This window comes from Lagenorhynchus albirostris, chromosome 10, assembly GCF_949774975.1.
Source record: "Lagenorhynchus albirostris chromosome 10, mLagAlb1.1, whole genome shotgun sequence".
NCBI lineage: Eukaryota > Metazoa > Chordata > Mammalia > Artiodactyla > Delphinidae > Lagenorhynchus > Lagenorhynchus albirostris.
In genome coordinates, this window is record NC_083104.1 from 12,541,586 (window position 1) to 12,551,031 (window position 9,446).

Below are 9,446 nucleotides of genomic sequence, written 5' to 3' on the forward strand. Positions count from 1 at the left end.
GAAATGTCCCAAGAATGGAAAGTCTTGAGTTGAGAGCGCTTGAAGGCACTGAGCTGAGGCTTGGGGGTCAGGCCTGCTGGATGCCAAGTAAATCAACCCAGGACACCCAGCATCTGTACGCAGCTTGGTCCTTTGGAGCTGACGGAGTAGGTATTCCTCCTGGGCCCTTTCAGCACAGTACCTTTTGGTCAAATATTTCTGCCTCTCAGACGCCTATGAAGGACTCATGTTTGTTTTTTTTTTTTTTGCGGGGCGGGGGTTCGCGGGCCTCTCACTGTTGGGGCCTCTCCCGCTGCGGAGCACAGGCTCCGGACGCGCAGGCTCAGTGGCCATGGCTCACGGGCCTAGCCGCTCCGCGGCATGTGGGATCTTCCTGGACTGGGGCACGAACCCGCGTCCCCTGCATCAGCAGGCGGACTCTCAACCACTGCGCCCAGGGAAGCCCCTGCTGTGATTTTTAATGGTTGCTTCCATTGAGGAGGTGAAACGTTCCTTGCTTTTTCTTTTTAGCCATCTTCTTTCCTGTTTCTCCCTGCATACTCCATGGAATACAAGTAAACTATGGATTAAATAATTCTTAGGTTCCATGGAAGTGTCATTTGGAGATTCCCTAGGATGGATGAAAGGGGCCAGGCAAAGCCAGGGAAGGCAAACACAGGCGGCTCTACTCATGCACAAACTCTCCACGACCCAGCTCTTCAGCTTCATCTCTCCCATTTCTCTCTTTATATGTATGTTCTGTGGTCCCAACACACCAAGTTTTTCTCACATGCGCTCGTGTTTTGGACTTGTCCCCAAATCTTGACCCCATCACTGGCTTGCTAGCTGTCCTTTCTTTCCTTCAATAAACCGTCCCTGGCTCCCTCTCAGCTGGTTTGGCACTGCCATAATATTCTGTGCAGAATGCTCCTTGCATTTCCCAGTTTTTTAGAATGACCTGTTGAAACATGTCTCTCATTCCAGACACTGAGCTCCTTCAGTGTAGAAACTGTGTGTGATTCATGTTTTCATCCCTAGTGCTTAGAATTGCCTAGAATATAGTTGATGATAAGGAAATCATTCATTCTGAATGAATGAAATACTTCTTTTCCTGCTATGTCTTTCCAAGAGCTCGGGTCCCTTCTGGAATGTAATCATTTATACATATCTTTATTGAGTATGTGTTAAACTCTGGGGTTAGTGGAGGCATCAGACACTGATGCTTTCTTTCCCCTTCTATTATATCCATAAACTCTCTTCATGAAACAGGTGAAATACCTCCTCTAAGGTCCACTTAAACAGTACTTACAATAAATGGTTGGGTGGATTGTAGGGCTTAGACTGGTAAAGCTCTACCATTACTGATTAATTTCCAGTTGAGTGCACTGAGAAGGCATCTACATTTCTTTATAGAGTACACAGCATTGATTTCCAAGCTTGCCTGCTGGAGACCTAGGCATCTTCAGAGGGCTCAGGGGTAGGCCCAGAGAACAAGGAGGAAAGACCCAGACTGGGAGGTTTAGTCCCCCTCCATCTAGTACTCCATTTTCAGTTTCATTTTTTTTTTACAATCATTTTCCCATAAAACTTCCTTTGAAGAATGAATTTGCTAACTAAAAAAATTTGCACGCCATTGGTATTGTTTGTGAGAAGTGAGGTCAAAGAAAGAAAATCGTGTGCCTATATTCTTTTTATTTTTTATTACTGTGGTAAAAAACACATAACAAAAAAATTTACCATCTTTACCATTTTTAAGTGCACAATACAGTGGTGTTTATTATATGTATGTTGTTGTGTAAAGATTTCTAGAACTTTTTCATCTTGCAAAGCTATATTCTTTTAAATACAGTAACATTGGAATAGTATAACATTTTGCTATTAATTGCTCATTTCATCCTGTTTTTAAATCAATTTCCCTCCCTTTGGCCAATTTACTCTGCTAGCATTATAAAAGATACCTATTTCCCCTCTCCTATTTTTTGCATAAAGAGGACACTACTAAGCTATGACCCTTTGTTCTTAAGTACCATGTCTTGGCTTTATTTATGTAATGAAAGCTTCTAAGGACTGGGATGTAATATTGATCATCTAGTTCAACTCTCTCTTATTTGACAGATGAGAAAATAGGTTCAAAGAAGCTAAGTGACTTGCTCACAATCGCAGAACTAGATAATAGCAGCACTTGGACCAGTTTTCTTATCACCTGACCAATGTCATCTACCTACTTAATTAGCTTCATTTCAAAATCAAATGTTAGTGGATTATCTGCAGTCTTTTACCCTGAATCCCTTGCTATGTGCACACCCCAATTCTTTTTACAAGGATTGTTTGTAGGGAGGAAGGAGAGTATTAATGATGGGATGTGTCTATTGCTACCAGCTATATGCCAGATAGTAATTAGGGGCTTTAATTAGGCCTTCTAACTTTTTTATAACTTTTGAAAATTTATTTTTAAAACTTATTTTAAAGATTGTAGTAAAATACACATAGCATAAAAATTACCATCTTAACCATTTTTTTAGTGTACCATTCAGTGGCATTAAGTATATTCACATTTTTGTGTAGTCATCATCACAATCCATCTCCAGAACTCTTTTCATCTTGAACAACTGGAACTGTGTTCCTATTAAACAATAACTCCCCAACCCCCTCTCCCCCAGCCCCTGGCAACCACCATTCTACTTCCTATCTTTATGAATTTGATTATTCATGTAGTATATAATATAAGTGGAATCAGACAGTATTTGTCTTTTTGTGACTGGCTTATCTCACTTAACACAACCTCCTCAAGTTTTATCCATGCTGTAGCACGTGTCAGAATGTCCTTCTTTTTTAAAAATTATTTATTTATTATTTATTTTTGGCTGTGTTGGGTCTTCGTTTCTGTGCGAGGGCTTTCTCTAGTTGCGGCAAGCAGGGGCCACTCTTCATCGCGGTGTGCGGGCCTCTCACTATCACGGCCTCTCTTGTTGGGAGCACAGGCTCCAGACACGTAGGCTCAGTAGTTGTGGCTCACAGGCCCAGTTGCTCTGCAGCATGTGGGATCCTCCCTGACCAGGGCTTGAACCCATGTCCCCTGCATTGGCAGGCAGATTCTCAACCACTGCGCCACCAGGAAAGCCCTGTCCTTCTTTTTAAAGGCTGAATAATATTCCATTATACATATATACCACATTTTGTTTACCTTTTATCCGTCAATGGTTAGGCTATCTTACTTTTGAAGGAGCATTATTATCCTCATTTCATGGATGACGAAACCGAGAATGAAAAATGTTCAGTAACTTCCCCTTGGTCCCAGAGCCATAAGCAGTAGCATTACAAGCTAAGCCCAGATATACTTGAATCTAAAAGTCATGCTCTTTTCAGGACTGTGAGGTCATCTCCCAATATCTGCAATATATTTTACCTGTATCAGCATTGTTAGGGGGATGGAAGTCCTTAATTTTACATTTTAGAGCCTTTATTTCTCATATGTTAGCGATAATCTAGAAGATTTACTAACCTTTTTAAAATTGATTAGGGTTTTAACCTTTCAGGTTTATTTACTTGCTGGGAGTAAGGTATTTATTCAAAGCGATTTTATCATAGTATGAATAGATGGCAATATTCAAATAAAAAGTAGATTTTTTCAAACACACAGTTCTTTCGTAAAATACAAGATGTAAAAATCAACTCATACCGTTATGAAAAATCATTATGCCCTTAAGAGTTGGAGGAAAATATTATCAGCATGGGTTTCTCCTCTGTAAAGCAAAGCAAAACAAACTGAGCTTTACGGATTTATATCCCCACATTCACGATAATAATAGCTAGCATTTCCTGCCTTCCTGCTATATGCCAGGCATTATGCTAAACACTTTACGTACATTATCTTATTTCATCCTCTCAGCAGCCCTGTGAGGTCAGTACTCCTTGTATCCTCATTCTGTAAAGGGGAAGTAAGGGTAGGAGGGAGGTTTGGTAACTGTTATGGGTTGAAATATGTCCCCTTCCACCTCCACCAAAGATATGTTAAGGTCCTAAACGATTAGTGGCTCAAAATGTGACCTTATTTGGAAATAGGGTCTTTGCAGAGGTAATCAAGTTAAAATGAGGTCATTAGGGAGGGCCCTAATCCAATACGACTAGTGTCCCTATAAAAAGGTGAAATTTGGACACAGATATCAACAAACACAGAACGAAGATGCCCACATGACTGGAGTGATGCATCTATAAACCACAGAATCCCAAGGATTACCAGCAAACACTAGCAGCTAGGAGAGGGCAGAAAGTATTCTCACCTAGAGCAGCAGGGGGATCATGGCCCTGAAGACACCTTGATTTCAGACTTCTAGCCTCTAGGACTGCAGACACTAAATTTCTATTTAAGCCACACAGTTTTGGTACTTTGTTAAAGCAGCTCTGGAAACTCATACAGTAACTTTTCTGGGTCAAACCAACAGCAAGTGATGGAGCTGGTATTTGGACATAGGGCCTACTAAGAGCTTAATAAATATTATCTGCTATTACTAGTTATAACATTAGCAATAATATTTAATGTTATTATTAATACTAAAACTTGGGGCTGTTGTTTCCCTTCTCCTAAGACTATACTGTTATCCATCCACTATGCTACAACTGGGGCTTGCTTGTCACAGATTCAGAAACCCATCAATCTCACTCAAAACTGAATATGAAATCAGTTATCTGTACGCGAGCAGCTGGCCAAGTTCAGATACCAGTTAGTCCCCACTTAAAGGAAATGTGCCCTTAACAGTCTATGTGAGACACATGTGAAACTCTGTGAGAGAAAATTCATGAAAAGATCACTAACTATAGGCCTTGTACGTAATACCCACCCAAACCTGAAACCCTACACCCTGAGCAAGTGAAGACAACAGATTGTTAAAGTCCTGTGTTTTGATGAGGATTTATCTGGAGAGGATTATTATAGCTCTCAACTCTGCACTAATGTCTAGCAACTGAACGTGCATCCACGGAAACACAATTCAACTTCTTAATTTTCCAGCCCTGCAGATAATTGGTTCCATAGAGACACAAAGACTCACGCTCTCAACATATGCGTCAGAGATGCTGCTTACCAGTAATCAGAGGATCAGCTTCCTCTGAAGTTCAAAAATGTGTGTGTGGAAGGCGTTTGGGGTAGGCAGAGAATCATTTCTGGGTTCTTTATCATAATTAAGGTGGATTATGATTTTTTTTTTAGGGTGAAACAAATTTAGCAGAACCAGACCCAAATTTTTCATCCTCTCTGTGCTCTGTATCTCAGCTGAAGTCTCATGTGGTTTGCCATGCTAAAGAATACACTGGAATTTAGTGGAAAACAAAGCATGCAGTTTCTCTAGTTTCATAAATTATCCTCACCCTCATCTTTGGGGGAATTATGAATAGCTAAGTGGAGGCAGAGCTGGTTTTGTGGATAAAGTCATAGGCTGGACATTTGGAGATATGGTTTCTAATTTAGGTTCTGCTTCTGGCTTGCTTTGACCCTCTGGGAAGTCACATTTTTCCCATGACTTTGCTTGGGTTACTTGTGAATTCCAGAAAAACATAGTCCAGAGTTGCAGCGCGAAGTTGCTGGGAGGCTTATTCTGATTGATTGGAAATATGGTGGTCTTCAAAAATGAAGGCCACTGTTATGGAACCCTGCCTCTATGTAGAATTTGTTTGCATGACACAGTGAATTAAATCCTTAGGAAAGTTGGAGAGGAGTATCATGGCTAATAGCAGGCAATGATTTTTACCTCCTTTCTCACCTAGGCTTTTATCATAGCTTTGAAGTCAAAATAATCCCCAAAATTTTCATCACATTCCAGTTATGCTAAGTGACACTGGCTGTTTCCAAGGGTGAAAGAGACCGGGCCAGGAACTTATAAGCAACCAGCCACAATCAGCTCAGACATGGGCTGTGTCTTTTAGAGTTGTGAGAGCCATTCCTTTAGCCTGACCTAAACTCCAGCTGTTTTCCCCTATAGTTCAGTTACTAGGAATTTTAGATTATTTTGTTTTGCTCCCTCTTTGTTATTTTGTTTTGCTCCCTCTTGTCTTGGCATTTGATAATAGTTCCATTGCTCTATTATCTTGGAATTCCACCTCTAACATTTGCTCCTTCCTTGAGAAATTTAGATCCAAAAAAGCAGCTCTCACAGTAGCTGTGAACAGTAGCTCCAGATGGCAGATCTATAATATAAACAAGGTTTCCAGTCTGTGGCCCATCTTGGTCTCAGCACTAGAGAAATTCAGAGAAGGCAGAGCAAAGGATTGATTTACTTGTTCCTGTTAGAAAACAGCTAAAACAATTTCCTTCTAAATCATGCACACTATATCCAGATTAATCTTAAAGCCTCAGTTATACCCCCTTCCCACCTCCAAAAACCTTCAATGACTTCCCAATTATATCAGGTAGCTTTCACTGCAAGCCATTCCAAAACTTAGTGGACTCAAACAATAAATATTTATACTTGTAGCAATTCGGTCGGTTGTTTTTCTGGTCTGGGTTGGCTCTGTTGGGCTGGAATGTCCAGGATGGCCTCATTCATATATCTGGAGGTGAGTAGACTGGTGGGTCTAGGAATCTTACCTGGCACAGCTTGTATGAAGTGCAGCTGTCTCTCCTCCTTCAGTAGGTTAGCTTTGGCCTCTTCACATGTGATCTCAGGGTTCCTAAGAGCAGTAAGAGAGGGCAAACCCCAATGTCCCAGTGCTTCTTAAGACTTCGCTTGCACCACACTTGCTAATGTCCAACTGGTCAAGCCCAGAATCCAAACAGGGATATAGGAAGCTGTGATTGTTGCAGGGGATCACTGCTACGACGCCATTTAATAAGGTTGACACCCCTTATCAAGGTATTAATTCATTCTGAATGCAATCTAGCATCCCAACACTATGCCACACTGTACACCATTAGCACTTAGGCTCCAGCCAAACTGAAATTGCTGTTTCTAGTAGCTGCCACACTTTCTGGTCCCCATGTCATTATTCTTGCACTTGTCTCTATTAGAATGCCTTTCCTCCATTTGCCACACAGCCAAATTCATCACAGAATAAAGTTTTTAAGCCCCTACACCGTGTAAGCAGTCTGCTAGGCTGGAGAAACAACCTTGCAGAAGCTCAGAGCTACCTATCCTGTATAGTTTTCTATAGTTTTCTGTAACAAAGTACCATAGACTGGGTGGCATAAACAACAGAAATACTTTTTCTCACAGTTTTGGAAGCTAGAAGTCTGAGTTCAAAGTGCCAGCAGGATTGGTTCCTTCTGAAGTCCATGAGGGATGAATCTGTTCCGGGCCTCTCTCCTCGGCTTGTAGATGGCTGTCTTTTCCCTGTGTCTTCACGTGGTCTTATCTTCTGTAACTGTCTGTGTTTTAATTTCCTCTCTTTCTAAGGACTTCAGTCATAATAGATTAGAGCCCATTCTTACAGCCTCATTTTAACTTAATCACCTCTTTAAAGACCCTGTCAGTAAATACAGTCACACTCTGAGGTACTAGGCATTAGGACTTCACCATATGAATTTCTTGGGGGACACAATTCCGCCCATAACATATCCTTAAATACCCCCACTCAATTGCTATCTCTTCTTTAAAACCTTGATAACTCCTGGATAAAAATAAATTTTATCTCCTTTTAACCTCCCTTGCTAATTTAATTGCCTCTTTTATGATTCTGATCGCTTACTATCTTGTGTTATAGTTATCAATATCTGTGTCTCTTTTTCCTATTCATTCATTCAGTATGTACTGGGCACCACCCAAGTATCAGGCATTGTACCAAAGGCCAGGAAACAGAGGTTTAGCAGACACTGCCAGTGCCCTGCCCACTTCCCTGCTGGCATCCACTGTTGCAGTACGTGCTGATGGCGTCTTGTGCAACCTCCACAACTCTCTGCCCCAGGGTTTTCTACCTGGAGCCCAGAGCAGGTGGCAGTGCCCGGGAGTTAATGCCCCTGGGAGCAGCCCAAAGGTTGTTGGTGGTTAAGCACCCCTGATTCCCACCCCCACATGGGACACAGAAGCATGATTTCCCAGAGGTTTCTAATAGGATGGAGCTTCATCTGCCCATGGAGGTCCTGGCTACATAATGCACATCCTCATGATTGGCTCCATCCTCCATTCTTGCCTTATTTTCCTACTTCCCTACCCATGCTTCATGGGATCAGCTTTAAATGGACTTCTTGCTCTCAAATACCTGTCTAGGGGATGACTTTTAGGACAAGTCAGCCTAAGTCAAGTGGTGAGCAGAGAGGTTGTGGTTTCTATTCTCACATAACTGATTTACTCACAGGGATGCAGACAAGAGAACAGGGAATCCCATTACAGTATGCTAACAGCTAACGTTTATTGTGTAGTCTCAAAAGCAGTTCTAATACAAATAAGAAATATTATTTTTCTCATTTTACATATAAGGAAACCAAGGCTTAGAGAGGTTGAGAAGTGGCCCAGGGGCAACAGAAACTGAGAGGTACTAGGGATTTAAACCCAGATTTGTAAGATTTCAGGCACAGAACTCTGCCGTTTAGTTAGCTGCCTCTCATTTAGTTGTTTCTTCTCCATTTGCAGATGGTTTCAGAAGGGTTTGATTTATTAAAAACAAACAAACAAACAAAACAAACATGAAACCTAACAGGGATTGAGGTCATGGGCCATAAACATCGCCCAGGTGTCTAATTAATGGCTACAATCCATCACGTGGAAACCTGGCATGGAGTAGTGAGTCACAGGGGCCCAGACCTGCCCCAGGCCCTGAGACATGTTATCCCTCCAAGCCAGCTGGTTCCTTACAGCAAATCCACTCCCTGTAAATGCCAGCAAGCCCTGGGAACACATGGATTTCTTCTTATAGCAGAGCTGATGGACCTGTCATCTTGGGTAGCAGCAGCTGCTAGGCTTGTCAGCTTCCAGGTGGTAAAGACCTCCTCTGGGCCCAGCCTCCCTCATGAGTGCTGTAGTATCAGGATGGGGGCAGGGCTGTTTGGCCTTCACTTACCAGGTCACTGATGACAGCATTTCATCCTGGGCAGCTAACTGCTCCATTCTCCAAGAGACCCTTTTGTCTGTTCCAGGTCACCGGGGCACCCTTTCCCACGGGAAGTCAGAGAGGCTGCTTCTTGCTTTGAGCTGGCCTGCTTGGGAGAGCGGCACCGGGTGCCTGGGGAGAGCCAGGGAGGCAGGCTCAGCTAATGAGCCACAGGGCTCTTCCATTTAGCAGGGATATCACAGCCAGGATACAGCACCTAGAAGGCCAGCAGCCTGTTTCATTTTTCTTCTCCTGTTTCTCGGATTAAGAACGAGCAAACAATAACAAAAAGCAAAACAACGACAACCATAACTATAGTTGCTTATTCTATTCTGTGTTACCAATTGTTGTAATAGAAAACCTAGATTTGAACTTCTGTTCTACCAGTCCCTGGCATGTGTCTCTGGGCAAGTGGCCTCCCCTCTCCCAGCCTCTGCTTCTCCTGCGGTCAA

At 42.4% G+C, this 9,446-nt stretch overlaps 1 long non-coding RNA gene across 1 annotated transcript; it reads right to left on the minus strand.

The window, feature by feature from the left end:
• Window positions 1–6,228: 6,228 nt before the first annotated feature.
• On the minus strand, window positions 6,229–9,228 carry LOC132528136 (uncharacterized). The gene is made up of 2 exons (XR_009543127.1): window positions 8,965–9,228; window positions 6,229–6,642 (listed from the first exon to the last, which is right to left on the minus strand). It is a non-coding gene; the product is annotated as an uncharacterized LOC132528136 (long non-coding RNA).
• Window positions 9,229–9,446: the final 218 nt, after the last annotated feature.